This window comes from Pleurodeles waltl, chromosome 4_1 (genome assembly GCF_031143425.1).
Source record: "Pleurodeles waltl isolate 20211129_DDA chromosome 4_1, aPleWal1.hap1.20221129, whole genome shotgun sequence".
Classification (NCBI taxonomy): Eukaryota; Metazoa; Chordata; class Amphibia; order Caudata; family Salamandridae; genus Pleurodeles; species Pleurodeles waltl.
Window position 1 is genome coordinate 164,288,286 of NC_090442.1, and position 22,619 is coordinate 164,310,904.

The window sequence follows — 22,619 nt, forward strand, 5'->3', positions numbered from 1 at the left end:
TTGAGTAACGGTATATGCAGCTTTAGCTGATCAGATGTGCTTGATCCTGATTCTTCAATTTTCACAGCATCTTCTGAGGTCACTGAGTCCACATTCTATAATGCCCCAGAGCACCTAGAATGTTACTGATCTGTTCCACATACCGCTCAATATTCACACGATGATGGCACATTATGAAGTAATTAAAGATACAGGCCCACAATCATCAGTGGAGTTCCCAAAATACCAGCAACATAACACGAAGAAGAGAAAGCAGAAGAAGCATTATTTTCAAGGCTCTTAGCTTTTTTCAGGGCCCTGTTTGTGCTTTAAAACTAAGAGCCTCATTACGGGTTTTGTGGTCGGACGAGCCGACTGCCAAACCTGTGGGGATGAGACCGCTGTTAACTTGGCAGCATCAAGCCCATTCATGTTACGATGTTCCCACCCAGACCAATACCGGACATGGTGATGGGCAGTGCATCCTTTCCGACAGCCTTTTCATGGAGGTTAAACCGCTATGAAAAGGCTGGCAGAAAGAGGACTCTTGATCATCATGGTGGCGCTGAACTCAGCGCTGCCGTGGCTGACCACGAGTCCAAACGCGGTCAGCCTCTCGGGAACCATGTGCCTGGCAGGGACGGCAGTCCCCTGGTGGTCCCATCATCAGGGTTGTAATGTGGGGGTCGGACCGCCTAGAGTGTGGTGGTCTGACAGCCACCGCAAGGTCTGAAGACCGCCAGCCTCGTAATGAGGCCCTTAGTTTTAGAATTTAGGGCAGGCTTAATCCGTTTTTTAATGATGCAACACGCATCATGGCTGTACAACTAGATGGTGCTAGAGGCTAGCATTCCCATGTTTTCTCTTTCCTTGGAGAATATTTTCTTTTGACTTAGAACAGGTGACGTTTTTTTTTCCTGGGCACCACAAAAATCTCTGACATGACTGACACAAATTCTAGGGGTACAGACAATTGATAGATGTGTCTTCTAAAATCCCTCTAGCACTCTCCCTTCTCTTTCTAGCACCACCTCTCATGTTCTAAGGTCCTTTCTAACTCTTCTAAAATGCCATCTATCCCATTCTCCAATCCTCTCTAACACACTCTCCTCCTCAGTTACTTACTTTCCCTTTTCCTCCTTCCTTTCTTCAGGTAACAATCCCACAGTCATTATGTCCTACTCTGGTTTTCACCAAGATGCCCTTGTTACCGGTCCTTTTTTTTCGGCTGACTCCTTTGTTTTTATTCTCTTTCCAGAAGGAAACTCTTGTTTCATTCTCAATGAATTATACCTCTCTCTTGCTTTCCTTTTATCCTACGCCTGCCCATCTCCCTTCCTCACACCACATCTTTCTGCATCTTACTTCTCTCACTCGCTTTACCAACCTATTCTTCGTTTTCCCTTCCTCTGTGTCTCTCCCACTCCCCGCCTGTGTTTCTCTTTCCTGGCTGTCCCCACCATGCCCCACGTTCTCCCACCCTCACTCCTCAGTTTTAATATATTTCAGATTAAGAGTGATGGCAGTAAATTGGGCTGTGGTTCGCGGAGAGGAAAATATTTGTGTTTCCATTTTTGCCCTAATGATATCAGGCTGTGGCTGATGACACGTGGTGACAGCTCGGATCGCGGCGCAATGTTGTCCCGCATCATTCAAAGGCTGAGGACGTGGGGAGAGCCGGGTGGGAAGCAACTGAGAAAACATGGGGACGCGGGCTCAATACATGGAGCAGAGTGCTTTGCACAAAGTACACAGCCACTTCATCTAATGCTGCAAATTTTGACAAAGCCAAGAGATGGGTAATGAGTGACTGTTAGCTAAGAAATCGGCCTCCTTGGGCACTAGTCATGGGGCTAGAAATTAAGGCCCGGCATTAGAAGCCTCTAGTTGTGAGACCAGTGAAGAGGAGAGAACTAGGCCCACATACAGGAACCAACATGTGGGAAGAGGAGCTGAGTGAAAAGGTAAAGAACGATTTTTGTGACTTATTGACTTAAATTGGGGTTTTTCTATGGTGCAGACACTGTCCGCAAGAGACTTCAAAAACGCCTAACAGCGTTAGACTTGAAAACAAACAAAAGTAGTGGAGGTTCTAACATGATTATGGGAAAAACCAACTATGTGACAATAGCATAGCATAAATGTGGCAAACAAAAGTGGTGGAAGGCCAGTTAAATTTATTGTAGAGTGGATAACGGGTAAGAGGCTGATAGAAAGGTTGGACAATTGATGCTGGGTAGGTGCAGTGAGAAGTAGAATGCAGAAGGAGAGTCAGGATGGGAAAAGCAGGTAAAAGTTAGTTACAAGTGTCAAGTTAGTTACAAGTGTGTTAGGAGGAAATGGGTCAAGTTAGTTACAAGTGTGTGAGGAGTAAATGGGCTTTCAGGCAACTTTTCAATGAGGAGAATGGTTGTGCAAAGCCAATTTCTTAAGGAAGGCTATTAGACAAAAAGGGACTGATTATGAATTCGGCGGATGGTTTACACCATCTGCCGAACTTCCGACGAGGAGTTTGCCGCCATACTGGCTACCTCCCTGCTGGCCCCATTAAGAGTCTCCCGCTAGGTCAGCGGGTAGAAACCCAGCCCACTGGCCTAGTAGGAAACAGCCTACAGCATTGTCTCTGGCTCCTAATCGAGCCGGCAGCAATGCTGTAGAGCGCAGGGTGCACCAGCACCCTCGCAATGTTCACTGTCTGCAAAGCAGACAGTGAACATTGCGAGGGTGCTGGCCAGGGCCCCCCTGGGGCCCCCTGTACCCGTTCACCGCCAGCATTTCCATGGCAGTGGTACCGCCATGAAACTGCTGGTGGAGGAGGGGGGCATAATCCCCAGGGCAGTGCTGCTTGCAGGCGGTTCCCCGGAAGCCCGACTGCCAGGGTTGTAATTTGTAATGTGTCAGCCCGACCACCATCCGAGAGACTGGTGGTCTAGTGACTGCCAGACTTGTAATGAGGCCCAAAGATTGACCACAAAACTGACAGAAGCCACCTGTCCTCCTTGCAGGTACAGCAGCTTTACCTTTGTTACTTCTTCAATGAAGTTGCAACCTCCTTTCTCTGCAGTAGTATCAGAGTCAGTCATACCAGCGTGCCCAAACATGATCCCACCCAAGAAAAAAATCAAAATGTAGTTATCTCCTGCTTTGTCTTTCTTCTCGATAAGAGATGTATGCTGCATTACTAGTCAGCACTAAAGACTGAAATTTACTAGCGTCTCTTATGTTTACTTAGGCATTCCACTTAAAATAGTTTCAAAAATATCATGAGTCACAAATATTGTGGGACAAAATATAGCAGGAAAGAATGTCATTTTTCTAGTCTTCTATATCTTTTTTTAATGTAATTGTACATAATATTGGTGTTTTTGTATTTACTTCAGATATTGATTTAATGTTAAGTATATTTAGTTCTTGTTTAGAGTGTTTTTATTTGATAATATATTTTAGGGTTTATTTTTATTTTACATCATTTTTTATGGGTTGTTGAGGTTGTAGGAGAATAGGGTAGGAAGTTTCTTTAATATGTATTTTAATTTATTATCATTTTTAACATGTTTCATTTTTTAATTAGATAATTAAGAATAATTTGTAGATCATTTTAAAAATATGGAACCCTTTTTTATTTAAATGGTTAATTAGACAATTAATTATCTTAATATTAGTTATATTATGTTTAAAGTGTTTTTTTGACAATGACAATTCATTTTATGGTTATTATTTAAATAACGTGCATTGTTATTTTTTCTGTTATTAACTAAATGTGATTTTGTGGCTGTTTAATTTTAAAGTAATGAGGTGAGCAGTATTTTACAAATATTTTTCATTTTTTTTAATTGATGTAATTTTTAATATCATTTTATATATCAATTTCTACGTTATTTATGTGTTTTTAATTTATAAAAGTAATTTAATGGTAAGAACGTTTGATATGCTTACGGAAAACATTTTATGTGTATTTATTCTTTAAATATAACTTATATTGTATTAATTTAGGACAGACACAAATAAATCTGAGCTTTCTAAAATTTAACATTTTGCTTACTGTTGTTTACACTGGAGTGGTAAAAATAGTTCTGATCTCCCAAAAATCCAGCACTTCCTCTACTTTTCCTCATCCCTACTGTTGCTTATGTCAGAGGTGGAACAGTATACCTAACCTTTCCAACATTCAACACTTTCTCTACTGTTGGTCAGATTAGTGTTGGAGTAGTGAATATGACCACTGAAAGCCTATTTTTGTGCTCTAACTTTAAAAAAAATGTTTTAATCTAAATGTTTTGTTTTAAATTTAAATGAAAGTGTGTTCCTTTTATTATCTTTGGTAGGTTATTTTTTAATGTTGTAACTGTATGCATCTTTTAAAAAGTCTAGTGTTTGAAATTTAAAATTTTATAAGTGTTTTCATTAAATTATACTTTAAATGTTTTAAATAATATGCTTTGTAATTATTTTAAAGTATATATTTTTATTTTGTTGTAAGTTATACTTTTTATATTTTTATGAAGTGTTAAAACTTAAAATTCAATATACTTACCTATTTTTCATGATAGCGTGATCTCCTATATTTTTGTTGTCCATATTTTTGACCTTAGACAAAAAGTGTTTGTGAAGTTGATATTTTTGTCCTCGATATTTTGTGTTGGTGATATTTATGCCACAGATATTTTGTTGGTGATATTTCAGCCCACTATTACTTAACTCTCTTGCTAGTACTTGCAGCTTTTTTCAGTTTTTAAGGTGTCTATATCTGAGTTATCATATTTCGTTTTGAAAGTATTGAACTGTACCACTGTTATCTCTACCCTCCTCAATCTTCTGATGGGAGAAATTTTGCTTGTTGTAATTACCTGAAAAATGAGCCACACAGTGATTTTCATAAGTGGTTACCTACCTGTGGTCAATCTGAACCCACCTCCAGATGCAAGATGTGGTTGAGGAAGTCTTTAAAGTCCCTCCATGTCTTGTTTATTGAGAGGCAGGCAAAGAATATCATAATGAGCTGAACGTGTAAACATGATAATTTCATTACCTGTATAGGTAACGAATTGTGAGGGAAAATTCAAAGATTCATACTAATTGATGCATCCTGACTTCTTAGTACTTGTTTGATTAAACTTACCCACACATTTGACTGGTATCATTAGCTTGAGACAAATGCTATAGTGAAGTGGACCAGAATTGACTGTAATAACATTATTATTATTATTATTATTATTATTATTATTAGCATTGTTGTTATTATTATTGTTATTATTAGTAGTAGTAGCAGTAGTAGTGGTGGTAGTTCTATAATAATAGCAGCAATAATAGGTATTGTTGTTATTTCTAATACTACTGTTAATACTACTTTATTGTTATTGTCATTATTGTTTTGATTATTATTATTATTAGCAGTAGTACTAGTAGTATTATCACTATAACTGCTGCTATTGGTACTGCCACTACATTATCAATATTTGTAAAATGGGCATAGATTTGTATTCTGAGTGAAGATGAAATACATATTGCAATGTTAAATTCAATGATAGAAATTTGTGAAATATAGCAACTTTTTTTTGGCTCATGAAAAGTAAACAAAAGGAGAAACATCCGACAGCAGGGGGCACTTCTCGAGAAAAGGAAAGGCTTCACGCTGCTCAAAGTCACATCCCAGGCTTTATCATTCAAAAAGCAGAGATAGAGGAGCATTCCCATGCTTTGAAAGGGAGCGGGACCCCGGAATGCCTTAACAGGCTTACTGCAAACTAACACAAATGTAATCCCTTAACCTGAAGCCAATCCCCAACCTGAAGCTAATCCTCTTTGTTATACGCGCCTAACCGTGCGTAATCCCTAATATTATGATTATTACGGAAAATACACCCAGGCTGCGGATAATGGTGGAAAGGAGTCTGTGCAGAGGCTCTGCGGTGATGGCGGGAGCAGGACTAGGTAGGGATGCAGGACTGTCTGATACTGTCCACAGGAGATCAGCGGTCCTTCACTTTTGCGACAAGACGCATCTTGATGCCTTTATCTCTCTTTCTTCCTCCCTCTGTCAGTCTGTGTCTCTCCCTCATCACATGTACAAACTCACTCCCCATACACACATCCTCACTTATTCTTTCAGTCTCTTTATTATTTACTATCTCCCTGTTTTCTCTATCCCTCTCTGATATTAAAAATATTTTAATTGTCAACACATACTGCAGAAATATATGAACTAAGGGACGTAACCTTTTTTTAGGTAACTTTTGTTTTTAGAAATATCTACATACAAGATTATAGGGCTGATTTAAGAAAAGTGGCGTTGCACCCAGTGCAAAGCCACTTTCCTTGTGCCCCTTAGCGCCCCCCTACGGCCACCATGTGTGTGATGTACTTAAAATACGGGTGCACCATGGCGCAGGGTAGTGGGGCAACAGAGTCAGAATTCATGACCCTATTGATGTACTCTTTAGGAGTAGCGGACAAATTTGGGTGCTACTCCTGCAGAGTACACAGGGGCCCATTGAAAACAATGACATGCTCCCTTTTAACACCTGCTCTGAGCAGGTGTTAGAAGTGTAAAAAAAAATGGCGCAAGGAAATCTAACAGGGGAACGCCCCTCTTGCATACATTATGCCTGGAACAGGCATAATGAGGCACAAGGGTTTACAAAGTGGCACAGTGCATGCATTGTGCCACTTTGTAAATATGGTGCATGTAAAAAGCTAGTTCAGCGCTGCCTTAGTGTAAAACAAAAATGACGTTATGGCAGCACTAAGGTGGAGCAAGGGCCTCTTAAATCAGGCCCTATGTTTGTTGAATTGTAGGCATCAGTGTCTGCCGGCTTGTCTGGGTGCATGGATACCCGCTTGCCTTTGGACCTGTAAATTTGACTGTATGCGTTGCTCTTTCTGCATGTATCAGTGCTGGTGTCACAATTGTGCTCAGACTCACAAGCTTTGACAATGCTTGTTAAAAAATTGTACTGCCCACAGATGCAGCTGACCATTGCTCTGGAAGAGTAAATTGTGTGGGATGATATAAAACAGTTACAGCATTGCTCGCTCGCTTTCTGTAGAGCTGTATTTCATCACCTCTTCTTCCACATCTTCTGCACAGCTGAGGCTGTCTTCATTTTTAGCTTCTGGAGGCCATCTTAAATTTCCAGGTTCACCTGCATGTGTCTGATATTTTTAACAATGTTCTCTAGCAGGCTTACATTGCGTAAAATGTTTCCTTCGTTTTCAGTGCTTAATTTGAGCCGGTGGTTTCCGGTGCAGGGCACCAGCACTTATTTTTGAAGACCGGCACTTATTTTTCAGCATCAGGGATTTACTGCGATCAAAAGACACATATGGGAAAGATGGAGGAAGAGTAAAACGAAAAAGCATCACAAAGGGAGAAAGCAGAAAGCTGCAACAGTGACCTGAAGGGTCAGGGAGTAACTGTAAATGGATTAAAGAGGCTTCAGATGGTTTCAGGATTACCCTGCCTCAGTATTCCGTGGTCGCAAATTTGATTGCAGCAGCCGCATGTTTCAGAGGACACCTTTGGGCACCGGCTCATTTTTATTTACAATTTAAGCACTGTTCATCTTCACAAATAAGCTGTCAGAAATTGCCCTCCTGGGTTCTTAGAACTGGTATGCTCTTGGCTTGGTGGCAAGTGAGTAACAAAATTAGTTATTTTTCAAATGTTTTAATTATTGGCCAATTTAGAGAGACAGAGAGAAAGAGAGAGAGTGTGTGTGTGTGTGTGTGTGTGTGTGTGTGTGTGTGTGTATAAGTTTACATTACAGTCCCTGACTTCTGGTTTTGCATAATTAAGGGTCTGGCAGTTCCATCTGCTCCTGAAATTGCTGGGTAGGGATTCTAACGCTGAGTTGCTTACAGTGTTTATATCCTTATTTTTTCCTCAGTTGTCCACAAGTAATAAGGAAGGAATAAGAGGGGTGTGAGGGCGGGGTGTCTATCACTTGGTGTTTCTGGGTTCTTTTAAAGTACAAAGGGCAATAAATTAGCTTTAATAATTTGTGTGTTTTTTCATTCACATCTTTATGGTCTCTGGTTGTGATTGTATCGTTAATTCATGTTTCACACAGAAGGTTTCTAGCAAGTTATTGTTATATACATATATATTTATAAATGTCATGATAAGATACATACACGTGTGTAATGATATATACCCACTGGCTTAGGTGCATGCCCAGTCATGGGCTGCATGCCCATTAATGAGGTCAGTATTCATGTAATGTAATCATAGGGGATACTGTGCCTTGCATTTTGAGAAGCAGGTTCACTCCAGGTAGCAAACAGAAACTTAGGCCCTGATTACGAGTTTGGTCTGCCAAACTCCTGACAGGGTGGCCACCACTGTAGTGGCAACCTCCCCGCCGGCCCCAATATGACTTTCCCACTGGGCTGACGGGCGGAAACCAAGGCTTCTGCCGGTCATCTTAGCGGGAAAGTGGCGGCAGCACTCTCACTGGCTCGTAATCGAGCCGGCGGCAATGCTGCTGGCCACAGGGCATACTAGCACCATTGTAATGCGCACTGTCTGCACAGCTGTCCGACCGCCACCGCAGGTCTGGCAGTCCTAGGACCGTCAGACTCGTAATTAGACCCTAAGGCCCATATTTATACTTTTTTTTAGCACCGCATTTGCGTCATTTTCTGACGCAAAAGCGGCACAAGTTTACAAAATACAATTGTATTTTGTAACTTTGAGCCGCTTTTGCGTTAAAAAGTGGCGCAAATTCAGCGCTAAAAAAGTATAAATATGGGCCTAAGTGTTACATCCAGGAGAATGAGATCCTGGTGAGTCCAGTGCGTTACAGTGGTGAAATATTAATTGACTACCTTTTTGTGACACAAGAAGATCTTGCACACTTATCTGTGCAATCTCTGCTTCTGACAGGTAGCACTCTTTAAACACCAAAGTTAGAGCGCTTTGGCTCGTTGACTACCCCATGTCCAAGATGACATTAATATGCAGGTGCAATACTCTAAAAGTATATATTTACCAAAAATCAAGCCTGGGAATTGGATATTAACAACAATATCACTTAGTGATGTCATGCTTAATCTGTCTACATGAACTTTAGTTGCTATGTTTACCTGGTGTCCTAATTGGCCATTGTGTTTCAACTCCACAGGGCATGTTCTGCGGGACTCCAACAAAGTCACAGTCAGAGGGGATAGCACAAAGGTTGATTTGAGGACATCAGACATCATCATAAGGTATGTTTAACCTTTCTTTCAGACCACAGTTTTTCAGAGTCTTGCATCCCTTCCTCTGGGCTATTTCCATTTGGCTTTCGTTTAATCCAAGATTTTATGTAGATTTCCACACTTATTGTTGAATTGATAGATGTGATTATGGTTAATTTGTTAAACGAAAGGTAGCCAAGGCAATATTGTGGCATGCACATAGGTGACATTTGACAAGAGAAGACCTTGAGGAGTAAAAGAAACTGGTGCACTCACCCAACCACACTCCAATTTAAATATCAACCTCCAGTCGCCAGCTCTATCCCCTCCACCTTGTGTCTGACAAATTCACCTTTATGTGACATGAATTACGCATAATGACATTGGAAAACATTCACCTCATGGTGTCTGGCTTCTGCACTTCCATTCAGGAGTCTGTTCTGTTTGTTATGTTTTGCTAGTTCTACGTGAATGCATCAAATTGATTGAATGTTTCTAACACGCCTGATAGTGCAAGAGATATTTATTTATTTTTGCTATTTAATTTTGGTTTTATAACCACTTGATTACCCAATGGATGTTCTGGTGCTAAGTGGATTACTGAAGAATTTCAGAGAAAGTTAAGATGGGAATGTCCATGTCTTCCGCAGTTTTCTGAATGCCACATGATTGGAATTGGTACCATTAGCAATGAGAAGGGATGTTCCAGGGTTTAGAGCCCAGGTAGACGAAGGAGCCAATACCTTTTCGGATCTTTGGGACTACCAGGCATGCAGAACATGAGGAGCACAAAGAACATGATGGGATAGCATTAAGACAATTATTTGTTAGTAAAGTTCCACAGAGTATCAGTAACTTAAAATACATTTGATCTAGCTAAATACAGCAGTAAAAAAAGACAAATGTATAGTCGAACATAAAAAGACTAAGGTCCTGATTACGATCTTGGAGGAAGGAATACGATATTCCGTCCACTGTAATATGATTTCCATAGGATAGAATGAAATTGCAATATGGCGGACAGGATATTCGTCAAGTTTGTGACAGAGTTACCCAATCGGCCAAGATCGCAATCAGGCCCTAAGTGTGTAGAATCCTTTACAGGACACTCACTGTTTCCTCCCCAGTGTGCTTCATCCGCACTCTGATGTCTCCTCACTGCTTTCTCTTCAGTCTCACTCTGCCTCCTCTTCACTCTAACTCTTCCTAACTCTTCTTCCTCCTCACTCTCCTTGCTTCTCGTTCTGCTTTCGCTGCAGCCTTACTCTGCCTTCTTTTTGCTCTGCCTCCTCCTCAATATGCTTCTTTATCACACCGGCAACTCCGAACTCTTCCTCAAGCTGCTGTTCCCTCACTCAGGTGGCCCCTCGCTCTGCCTCCTCCTCAATCTGCTGGCCCCGCTCTCTGCTGACTCCTTGGTCCTCTGACCACTCACTCTCCTGACACCCAAAACAGCTGCCTCCCCTCACCACAGGGCCTAGCGCTCCTGACTCCTCACTCTGGTGACTCACCTCTGTGCTTCCTCCTCACTCTTTTGACTCTTCGCTCTGTTACATCCACCCGTCACTGCCTCCTCACTCTACAGACTTTTTGCTCTATCATCACCTCGGTCCCCTGCCTCCTCACTCTTTTGACTCGTCACTCTGGTACCGCCAGACTCCACAGCTTCCTCACTCTAATCACTCTTCGATCTGTTACCGCCTCATTCTGCTGCTTCCTCACTCTGTTGACTCTTCGCTCTGTCACCCCCACACTTCACTGCCTCTTCACTCTTTTGACTCCACTCCATTACCTCCACCTTCTATCTCCTCCGCACTCTGTTGACTCTTCGGTGTTTTACAACCACACTCCCCTGCCTTCTCACTAGTTCGACTCTTCGCTCTATTACCGCCGGACTCTGCTGCCTCCTCAAGCTATTGACTCTTCGCTCTGATGCTCCCAACCTCTGCCTCCTCCTCACTCTGCAGAGCCCTCACTCTTCTGTTTTATGACTTGATGCCCCCTCACTCTGTTCCTCCCTCACTGCTCTTCCGCCTCTTTGCCGTCCCCCTGGCGACTCCAGCATCTTCGTCCATCACTCTCCGCAGGCACCACAGAGGGTCAAGTGGTGGCAGCCAACGCTCTTATCATGGCTGACCCCCGCAACCTTTTCATATTCTGGTTGAGGACCCATGTCAGCACTCTGCTCTAATAAGATCATTTCTTCTGAGAAATTATAGATTTATCAAGCCCGTTTGGATATAACGAAGACCGATAAGTGCAGATGAGTATGTCTAATTAGTATTTTAAAGGGCACGTCTGGTGGAACTTCCAGCGTTGGCACATTCCATTCTTGGTCTGACATCTCTAACAAGAACGAGTCCAGGGGCAGAGACCCAGGAGCCTCTGTGTGCTGCTGAGGAGGCACTGAATGGAACAGAGGGGTCTTGAGGAGGCCCCCCCAGTGCATGAAGGTACCTTACACATCCAAGAGAACATATCACTCACACTCTTATGACTAGACAGAGTTGCCCACAGAGGAGAGGGTGAAGGCCACTTAAAGAGAGGGCCCTGCTGGGCTCTACCCCCTATACACCCACCCAGCCCTCCCCTACCGCTGCCCCTTTCTGTCAGTGGACATGATCATATCTACTTTATCTCGTCTGGCATCACAGGGGTGGTCATATGTCATTTATAGGTCTGGCTGCAGAGGGCTTTAGGTGTATGCTCCACCTTTTGTTACCAATTCTTAAAAATATACATAGAGTGGGCTTTGTTTGTGCCCAGAGGAATAGTTGCTCTCTAACCTCCTTCTCCACTGTAGAAAAGCCACCACTATACTCCACTCACACCGCTACCAATACTACACCTAAACCAATACCACAAACAAAAATACCACAAAAAACTACTACCACCAATACCACACCGGTAATTGAAAACACACCACTGCACATGCAATAACAGCCAACACCACCACCAATACCAGTAGCTATGTCTACACCACCATTACCACTGCCATTGCCTCCCTCCTACATTCCTGATGTCCTGCAGGTTCTGAGGCTCCATCAGTGGGACATGTAACACTGGGGAAACGTTGGAATGAGATGTCAATGGAGTTGCCTGTGATGGTAAATATGCTGATTTTAGTCTGGAAATACATAAAATTGATTGTCAGCTGGTATCAAAGTGACTTGAAAGATGGTGAGCAGTACTTGGGAAGTTATGAAAGAATTATGCTATATGTGTGACTGCAAGTGCTTCATGTAGCGTGAAACCCATTGAGTGGAATGTGTATGATGCGGTGTGCTTGGTGTATGAAGAGAGCAGTTGTAGATTGTCAGCTGAAGAGTAGGGTGTCCGTCAGAAGGGCGTGAAGGAGAACGTATGACGTAAGAGCATCACCTCACAACATTTGAGAATGGATGCTTAGACAAATAAAGACTGGTCGTGGATCTGGTGCTCTGCCCTTGTTTTTTTCTATTACTAGAGGAGTTTGCCTTTATCTGAAGACTGACTGCCATCACTGGAAAGCACAGTAAAAACGTATAGGTCATCACACATTTTCAGTAGAGAGGATTCTGCATAACTGTGATAGAAGGCTATATTTTTAAATGTCGCTCATTCCTGTCTCAGACTGTCTCTATTCTTGCATAGTGTAATTGTGCAGCTTCCCGTCATGGCCCTTCTCCTTTGGCCATTGATCAATTAGAATAATAAAAGGGGAGGTGCTGCCAATGCATCTGATGTCTAGTGTTTGCCTTTCCTTTTCTATAGTATTGTAATTGCATTTACATAGTGCTTACAATTCCTGGCAAGGCGTTGAAGCACATTATTGAGGTCCCTGTGCTGCTCCAGAACCCAAAGTTAGCGTACGTCGAGTCTTGTTGGGTGTTGGTATTAGTCTTGTACCCTCAAGCTGAACTTTCCATTCATGACCTCCACTTTCTTAGATGCAGATTAAATTGTGAGGTGAGAAATGAGTGTGAGAGAGGTAAGTGAGGTAAGTGAGCTCATGCAGATGGTTGTTGGGGTGAATAGACAAGACAGAGGAAAGAAGGTGCTGCTGGGTAGCCGGGGATGACTTTCAAAGAGTGAAGAGCTTGTGATCTTTGAAATGAACTGTTGAGAATGTGCCATGCATGTGGCATGGAGTGGGTTGAGCACAGAGGAAGAGGGGGCATGCAGCGGATGGAAGGAAAGGAGAGACCCATTTGAAGGAAACACGGAGAGTCGACACTGAGAAGCATCAATGAAAGGTCAGAGTTTCATGCAGAGTTTTCGGCATATAGAAGATGCTTTTTGAGACTGCATGCAATGTGAGGAAGGAAAACTATAGAAGGAAACAGTATTGTCTGCATGTGAGATAGTGCTACATAGGGTAATTTTGGCAGGCACTATAATCACTCTGTCCACTGCTCCAGGAAGGTCAGCTGATCAGCTCAAGAGTATTGGCATAAAGTAATTGCTAAGTGCATATTCGAGAACTTTATATTGCCCTGAAAGGAAGCAATAACTTCAAGATCACAGCAATGCAAGAAAATACATGGGAAAATAATGCAAACACTAAAAATGATGTAGTGGATGACTTGTGATGCTCATTGTCAAATGTTACCCACGGTATTGATTACGAAAGCAAGTTGGGGTCAGTTTGGATGTCTCTGCTTTTGCCTGGCACAAGGTGGAGACGGGGTGTAGCTTGGGCAGTAGGATTGGGGCGTTAGCTTCAGATTCCCCGTCAATCACACCGGCACATGGCGTCAAAATACATTATAAGACAAGCAGCGTACGAGAGGGTCATAAGGGGCAGTGGAAAGGGAGAGGAATGCGGATTGGTAGGTGTCCTGAGAGAAAGCACATTATTTTGTGCAATAACCAACATCTTTGAAGTCCTTCCTAACAGAGAGAGGGAGGTTGTGTGTGCGCGTTTTTGTCTGTGTGTGTAAAAATTCGTGGTAAAATCCGACAGACATCTCACCATATCGACTGAAAGCACCTGCAACCAACTATTTATCACAAAATAAATTTATTAGGGAGGTGTAATCCCTCCCCACGAAGCCACGCCTCTGGGTGGCGTAGTATGCGACGTGCTTTAATTAAAATAGAACACGGGGCTATTTTCAAATATGGAACCTGGTGGGTTAAAGGCTGTTCTCGTGCGTGAAATGCTCTGGTGGTTTGCATCAGTGCAACAGGGGGTGGATGTCACGCGCTTGAGCACTGGCCTCATATAAAGTACTCCAGAGGTGTTCGCAGGGACCTTGCGTCGTCTCTAAATCCGGCACAGCCTGTTAAGGGGAATTGTTTTGGTGCCAATGCCTTTCACAAAGCCCTCCCTTAAGAGCACAGATGGTGGTTTCCTCTGGCGGCCTCCACTCTGCTTTGAGTGTTTTGCGTTTACCGGCAAATCCTTTTTTTTAATGTTTATCGGAGGTTCAATCGCTACTGCCTCAAAGTCTGCGTTGCATCTCGGACTCAGGCTCGTGCCTTCCACTCACTGCAGGAAGCCGGGCCTTTCGGGGATTAGGAGGGGTTTCAAGAATCTAGGCGAGCACGAGCGCTGCCTTAAATGGCCTCTGCTGATTTGGACGGCCCCAGGGCCTTCCACTAAGCTTTTCTTTAAGGTCACGTGCTGCCCAATTACAGTACTTCAGAGCACTATGCATTTACTTTGTGAAAACACAGACTACATTTCCTAGTACAAAGAAAGCTAAAATGGTAGCAGAAGTGTAGTGTCAGCTTGAATGATGAAGTGCCGCACTGATGTTATTTCTGCAAAAATAACTCTCCTGTCCTCAGAACATACGAGCAATAAAAAACCTGACGAGTCATTGGTCTCTTAGGCTCATATTTATACTTTTTTTTTGCTTCGCCTTTGCGTCATTTTTTGACACAAAAACGGCGCAAACTTACAAAATGTAATTGTATTTTCTAAGTTTACGCTGCTTTTGCGTCAAAAAAATTCCGCAAATGCGGCGCAAAAAAAGTCTAAATATGGGCATTAGAATATCCCGCTGGCACTGCGTAACCTAAGTAGAACGGGCAGGGCTTGGGACACCAGCAGGCTATAGTTGCTCTAGTTGTCCTCACCCTCCGAGGCCCAGGAGGCCATCCCTTGCCTGCATTGCCCATTCCGAGTTAATGGAGCTCAGCTCCTTGGTTCAGAATCGGGATCCCTCTATCAAAGTCCAGTCCAATTTTCTGAACAATCTGCCATGGGGCACCCGATGGTCATCAGAAGACTGACCCATGCACATCAGTGTATTTCTTATACTTCACACCGGGCATTTATAAAGCTCCACAGAGGCTGCAGCTCCTCCTTTGCAGTCCTATTATACCATGTCAATTGGTTTTGATTGCTCTGATGTGAGCTAAAATATTAAGGTTTTCTGGATCATCTGAGACCAACTGAATCTGTTTTTGTTTTGATTCCGTCCACTGGAGACCGGATTGCCCTCTTGGTTCCTGAACTACAGCCAAATGGGCCTTTCCACAATTATTGAGGCAGCCAGGGTATTGATTGTGGAATGGCAAGTGGAAGGGGCAACGATTTTACCACTGAGCAAAAATATTACAAAATTGCTTAATCTTTGAACCATGCACTAAGTATTATGCTACATCTGCCCCTTTCTAGAATCTGCAGTGAATTATTAAGATAACACCTAGTGGCATTTGATGCATGCGGGAATTCAAAGTGATGAAAGACAAATTGATGTCCCGATCCGTCCCTATCTCCCACTTCATTAGTAGCATCCAGGGATGAAGCTGAGCATTCTCGTGGCTGGCTTTGAGCAGCTGATGTTTGCCAGTGACATGAAGCTGGTGATAATGATACTATTATGTCTGGTAGCTGGTGAGATGCTTTATATGTGTTCACTTTAAAGGGACTGAATGCAGGGTCTCCTAGGGTAAAAGTAGCCCTTCACCTGCTAGTGTGGGTAAGAAGGGGGTAGCATGTACTGCTGCTGACTGATCTATGCTGCACTGGAAGTGAGTAATGAAGCCCTCACCACTGACCCTCACATCGTAGTCCTGCCAGGTCGCTTCTGATTTGAATCTCTGCTACCTGTATTTATATTTTTTAATTATAAGATGACTACGTGACTTTGAGGGCCCTATGGGCCTTACTACGAGGCTAGCGGACTTTAGACCGCCAGCCTCCTGGTGGCGGTCAGGACTGCTGCTGCTGTGGCGGTCAGACTGCCACATTACGATCTTGGCAGTCAGACTGTCAGGGTAGCGCCGTCTCCACTGGGGTCAGTGATCCGACAAGCTTATGGTGGCGGCGGTCATAATCAGACCTGGTTCTCCGCCAGCCTTTTCATGGTGGTACCACTGCCATGAAAAGGCCGGCGGAGAACAGGTGCAGGTGACCACAGGGGGGCCCCTGCACTGCCCATGCACTTGCCATGGGCAGTGCAGGGGTCCCCTTGCCCAGCACCCTTGCGATGCTCACTGACTGCTGTTCCTGAGGGTGCTTGTGCCTCCTGCAGCGGCAGCATGGCCGCCGACTCATTTATGCCACCTTAGTTTCCACCCGTCAGCCCAGCGGAAAAGTTGTAATGGGCCTGGCGGAGAGGTAGCCAGCACGGCTGCAACCTGCCTGTCAGAAGTTTTTCGAGTTCTGAACTTTCACTTTACAAATCATTTTTTTCTGGTGTATTGGTTGTTATAAGAGACAGATACAAAGTAGGTCTCAGCATAATTTGTGTATTTGGGTGAAATTTCACATTATGCTGGTTACTCAAAATTGCCGAAATGGTGTCATTATACCACGTCACATAATTGCATGCTGTTCTCTGCAAAAGTTTACTGTGAGTGCTCGTAAACAAAGCAAACAGCAACAACACAAATGGCTGTTGCTCGGGGTACTTGTCTTTTCATGCTTTGTTACACAAAAAGCGCTCATCAGTCAACAATTGACACAAGCCTCCATTTCAAGCTAAAAATTAGAGGTCAATGATAGGGTTTAGATTTCGTCTAGTTTCCTGTGGTTACACAAAGGCAATTAAGGCAATTTTACACACCTCTAATTGACTGCACTTAGGAGCTGCACACGATCTTTTTGGTTAATTATATACATATATTGTCTTGAGAATACGTACCATATGTTTGAGATATAAGAATAGGTATTCATTGATACTAATTTACATGAATACACGTTATACTGAAATGCACAACTGTTGTTTTATTTTTTTATATAAAGTTTGCTGAGTATCATTTTTTTATTTTATAATTTTCAAAATCGCCTCTATATATATATTTTGCCCATGAAAGTAGATTTAAGACACGCCTGTCTTCATGGTCAACTCATTTTGTTTACGGATATTATAAACCAGTTGCGGGACCAGGAAGCAGCCCTGGCGGCTACTTCCTTTATCACACTTATTTTCAGCTGGGAATGCTGAGTGTTGAATTTTGGGATTTTTCCCTCTTTGGAGTCTATGTAGACAAAGTTCCTGTCCTCTCTTAGTAAAGGGGACCCGAGGATGGACCGGATTAGTTGCTCTGAAGGGATCTCTACTGCCACTTTACCTCGGAGCTGGCTAGATAGTTGGCGGATTAATTTAACAGCTGCAGAGAGTCTTGTGCAACCTGCAGATGAGACCCAAAGTCCAAAAAATGGCTACTCAAAATATACCTTTTTCAGAGGATGATGGAATTAGCATCCACCCGGGACAGGGTGTGGCGTAACACCCTGAGCTGCCGGCTCTAGAGCTGCGGGAACGGATTCAAGTCTCAGTGTCAGCTCAACATCCCGTGATTCTGGGCAAATCACTTCAACTCCCTGTGCTTACAATTCAGCGCCTTGAGACCCTGACGGGTGGTTTGCTGTGCTTTACAAATCCTGGATTTATTTATTTATTTATTTTAATAGTGAGCATGAAGAATAACACTGCATAGTCATACTTGCCTTAACTGGTATACAATAAACCAGCCTATGTTTGCCAACTGGGTTTGAATGCAATAACTACCATTATTTGACCTCTCAAAAAGCTGTCTAGTATTACCTTCTGTTGGCACCATTGTCAGGATGATTTGGCTCCTTGATGTGCCTATGTCTTGTTCTCTTTATCCCTCTCTTTCTGCTGTTTCTCTTTTTTTGGATGATGAGGCTTCTTGTCTGAGCTCTGGTTTCTGTTGTGCATAGGTGGTTAGGAGACCAAGGTGCACGTCGTTTGTGTGCCTGGAGCTCTACTCCACACAGGAGGCAGCAGCTCTTTCCACATTTTGGTGGAATTCTTGAACTTGCCTCAACCACTGGTAATTAATCTAGACTGTGATCCAGCCAATTGTTGTGCTGCTCACTGTTGCATCACAGAAACCAAACCAGTCTTGACCATCCTCCAAAGGAACGGTTCAGACCAAAACACCTGATGCACTTGTCTTCCCATACAGAAAACATCTCATGTAGCAGGTCAATGTGGACTGACCCTATGGAGGTTGACCACTGGTGATTCTGCATGTGGTTGGGCTCTGTACTGGCAGAATGAGTGAAAAATCGATGGACTGGAATCTGGCATAGATTAGTTGCCTATGGATAAATTTATTTCAAGCATTTGACCCACCAACTTTTATTTCTGGCACAGATTAGTTACCTATGGATGAGTTGTTTTCAAGCATTTGACCTACCAACTTTTATTTCTCTCAATGTTGTCTTAACTGTGGTGACTATGCACAGATTTGGTTCCTGTGCTCGGTGCGCCACAGGACTCAAACTGGATTATACAAAAAGTGATGGTGTGAGTGCTTGAATTAATCTCAGCCACCAGTAATTACTTGGGGAGGCATCCAAGTCCATTGTTATTTTGCACATTATGCCACCAAAGTTTGGACTCAGCCATATGCAAATCAGTCTTGGCCCTGCTCCAATGGAAACAGTCCAGTGTAAACTGCCAGGCCAGGTCCCCCTTGAACCGGAACAGAAGAAACCCAGAAACACTTTTGTCCCAGTTAATTCAATCATTCCATCCATCACCTTGTTATTGTTACCAGACTCAATTTGACCATGACTGGATGAGGCCTAGCAAGCTTGTAATATGTCGAGTTATTTGTGTTTCTTTGAAGCGGGAACATGGCCTGGCAGTTTGTGCTGGACTGTCCCATGTGGGCCAAGCTAAGACAAATTTTACTATGTCAAGGACATCATTGACTACGGAGACAGACCCCGCAATTTGTATGAGGCGTAGTGTTGAAAAGAGATTATTGCCCTGTGCTGTCTGAGAATAAATGCTTGTTAATTTGAAGTCTTTGCTCAGCATGATGGGTGAGCAAGAAACTAAACCCAGTAACTGACCCTTAATGTTTGGTTATTGGTACTGTGAGCCTTTGCTAGATTAGTTTGTACAAATGGTATTATTAGGACAATCATTGTTATTAAACCCTGGTCAAGGGAAGGCGGCGGACCTCCTTTCTGGGAGACGATGCTGTGAGAATATTTAACTCTGCTAATGCTTGATTATTTATTTAATGTGGGTTTTCACGCACAGTCCTCCCCCGCACGTTGGCACCGCTCTGCAGCGTGAAGCGTGATATAAAAGCAATTAAACAAATTACATTAAATGAAATGGGAAGTTGGGATCAGTCGTGTTTAATTTGGTGCTTGAGGAAAGAAAACAGCGTACATCAAAGCAAGGAGGTTCTCTGTCTGCTGCGCCTGTCATCGACCTATAGGCTGAAGTGGCACGCGGGCAGCAGCGAACAGCCATTGGTACTTTCCCTTGTGAAGTCAGGTGCCATTGTTAGCTCTTCCTCTGTATCCCTCCTCTGCAGCCTGGGAGTAATTACACTATGGTTTGTTCTAGATAGTTCTACAAAGAAATATTTCTGTGACATTAATGCCATTCTCTGACAACTATGGATATTGTTGTAAAGAAGCTCAAAGCAACCCTGGAAAATGTAATAGTACAAGCTCCATATTGCAGTGAGGGTGAGTCTCAGCCTCTACAGGAGAGTTTGGGTGTGCTCTCCCCAAATCAATCCCTTTACTTTACTTTCCTTCAGCCCTCCTGGGCATACATTGCCCACACAGGGCTAGAGTGGGATTTGCTCTCCTAGATAGGTAATTTGGAGCTCTCACGCCCCCTCTATCAACCCCTGACATACCAGTGGAGGGCAACTGCCCCGCGCGCCCCACCCTATAATTCTGGTCCCCAATCACAGCCTCCCTCCTCTTCTTACCAAGTTCCCTTTCGTCCCCCTTCGCTTCCCCCTGTTAGCCATAGTTTTTCATCCCTCATCACAGGTTGCAAAATGCTGCTTGAGGCCTAACAGCACGTCCCCCTTACACCCCAACCTCCCCAGGGACATGGAACACACAGACGCTGGTGGACTCCTCAAAAAGTTCTACGTCCTACGCCAAAGACTGAACGATGCGCCCAACTTGAACATGCAACATTATTATGTAAATGCTGTAGCTTGTTATATACAGGAGCTCAATAAAAAGTTGTTTTAAAATATATGGGGAATAAGGAGTGGCCTCCAAAGTAGGGAACCACATCAAATAACAGGAAGGCATGTGATACCTCAATTTACAAAACATAAAGCCCATGAATTGCAATTAACCATTTTCAGTCTATTCTTGTACATGATGTCAAGTCATACCCAAGTGTAAAGAAAAATACAGGCCTACTGCCTTTGTCAATGCTTATTTAAGTATTTTATTCCTTTTCATGTTCTACTCCTCATATTGAGGGTTGTTGGTTCCATACAGCAGCGTAGCAAGGTGTCTTGGGCTAACATGGAACAAAATAGTTTGTCACCTTCCCTTAGTTTGGTAATAAAAATAGGCACTAATTGATGTGGACTAGGCCCCTCACATTCCTGGGTCCTGGTGTCACTGCACCCGGTGCAGTATTGATAGCTGTGCCCCTGGATCGATGGACTTGAAGTTCTTCCTTTGATTATTTTTCACTCTATATTATCCCCATCCTAGAAGTCCCAGCTCACACCATTAGTGTCCAACCACAGCCGCATCAGAACTCCAATGGCGATTTCATGAACCCTTGTGCAGCAATTAGTTCTGCACCTCTGTTTGCACATCTCCATCCCTGTGTCATTCATACAACTAATGGCCAGTTAGTCCACGTGATCTCTGTTGTGATCAGCGCCTATGCGCATATTACGATTTTCATCTGTCGCTATCTGGGACTATGCAAAAAGCAGTGCTTCAAAGATCCAGGGAAAGGGACAGCAGGGTGTGTATTAAACACAAAGAGTTAAGAACCTACTATTGTAGAAAATCATGTTGTACTGTCCTGGCTCCCTTCCTGCAGTTTTACCAAAAGTGTTGTTTTCAGTACCTATGTACAAATGCTTTGTGCAGGCTGGGGAAGGTATATAATGTGGGTCATTTCTGTCTTAAAACTGGTTCTAGGACTATTGAAAGTAGATGTCCACCTATGGCACCAGCATCTAAACAGCGCGTGGGTGCCCATTAAATTATATCACTTATAGGAAAGTGGAATGACAGGTGTAGGGGCCAAATGAAGCCTTTGTACTGCTGGACAGTCAGTACCCCAGTGCTTAATGTGTGCTTCTTGTTTCCGGTGCTGAGCACCGGCACTTATTGTTGAGGGCCAGCGCATATTCTTCGCCCCCAAGCATTTGCTGCGAGCAAAAGACACAAAGGGGAAAGACGGAGGAAGAGAAAAACGAAAACGCGTCACAATCGGAGAAAGCCGGAAGCTGCAAAAGTGAGCTGAAGTGGCAGGGAGCGGCTTTAGATGGAATGAAGTGGCCTGAGATGGCTTCAGGATTACGTGACCTCAATATTCCGTGTTCCCACATTTAATTGCAGCAGCCGCGTGTTTAAGAGCACCGGCACCTTGTTATTTACAAATTAAGCACTGCAGTACCCGGATAGGTAGGAGTTGGAAAGAATGTGGTTTATCAGGGTGGCGGCAGCCTGCGTTATCCACAAAGGGCTGTTCTAATCTTCACCTTGTATGTAAACATCATGGTGCAGAGGTTAGTGCACTGTGACCTCTACACACTTTAAACCCTAAGCCTAGAGCAACACTGCAGCAAGTTCCTTAGATGAGGCAGATGTGTGAGTACCTTTATACTACAGGCACTGGCAAAGACAGTAGGTCTGATCTTGGCTACTAGCCAGCCTTTTGTTTTTGCCAATGCTTGATTATCATGGCTTTTGCAAAACTTTATTGTTGGGAAAGCTGGGAAAACTGCCAGGACTTCATAAATTTAAAACAAATTCGGCTGAATGACAAAATATTTTTTGGTCTCTGTGAGCACACATTGCTATTGAACTATCTGGCAATTAAGGGAACTACTTTATGTGTGGAAGGACTCCGTGTGAAAGGGCAGAATGCCATCACTTACACTGCAGGTAGTAAATGGCTGAAGTGGGATAACCCACTGCCTCATGCTATTGTGGGTGGGAGGAAATGGGAACGACACAATAACAGATCAATAGATGAACATTGCTGACTGAAAGCCCTTATAATTATAGATTATATGTATAATTT

The 22,619-nt window shown here is 43.3% G+C and overlaps 1 protein-coding gene across 2 annotated transcripts in view; it reads left to right on the forward strand.

Annotated features, from left to right (window-relative positions):
- The window catches only part of CHRM2 (cholinergic receptor muscarinic 2), a 517,170-nt gene that overhangs the window by 208,196 nt on the left and 286,355 nt on the right, over positions 1–22,619 (forward strand). For both annotated transcript variants that reach the window (XM_069227960.1, XM_069227961.1), the window contains exon 2: positions 9,102–9,186. The gene's annotated coding sequence lies outside the window, so the exon portion shown is untranslated. The remainder of the gene's footprint in view (positions 1–9,101; positions 9,187–22,619) is intronic.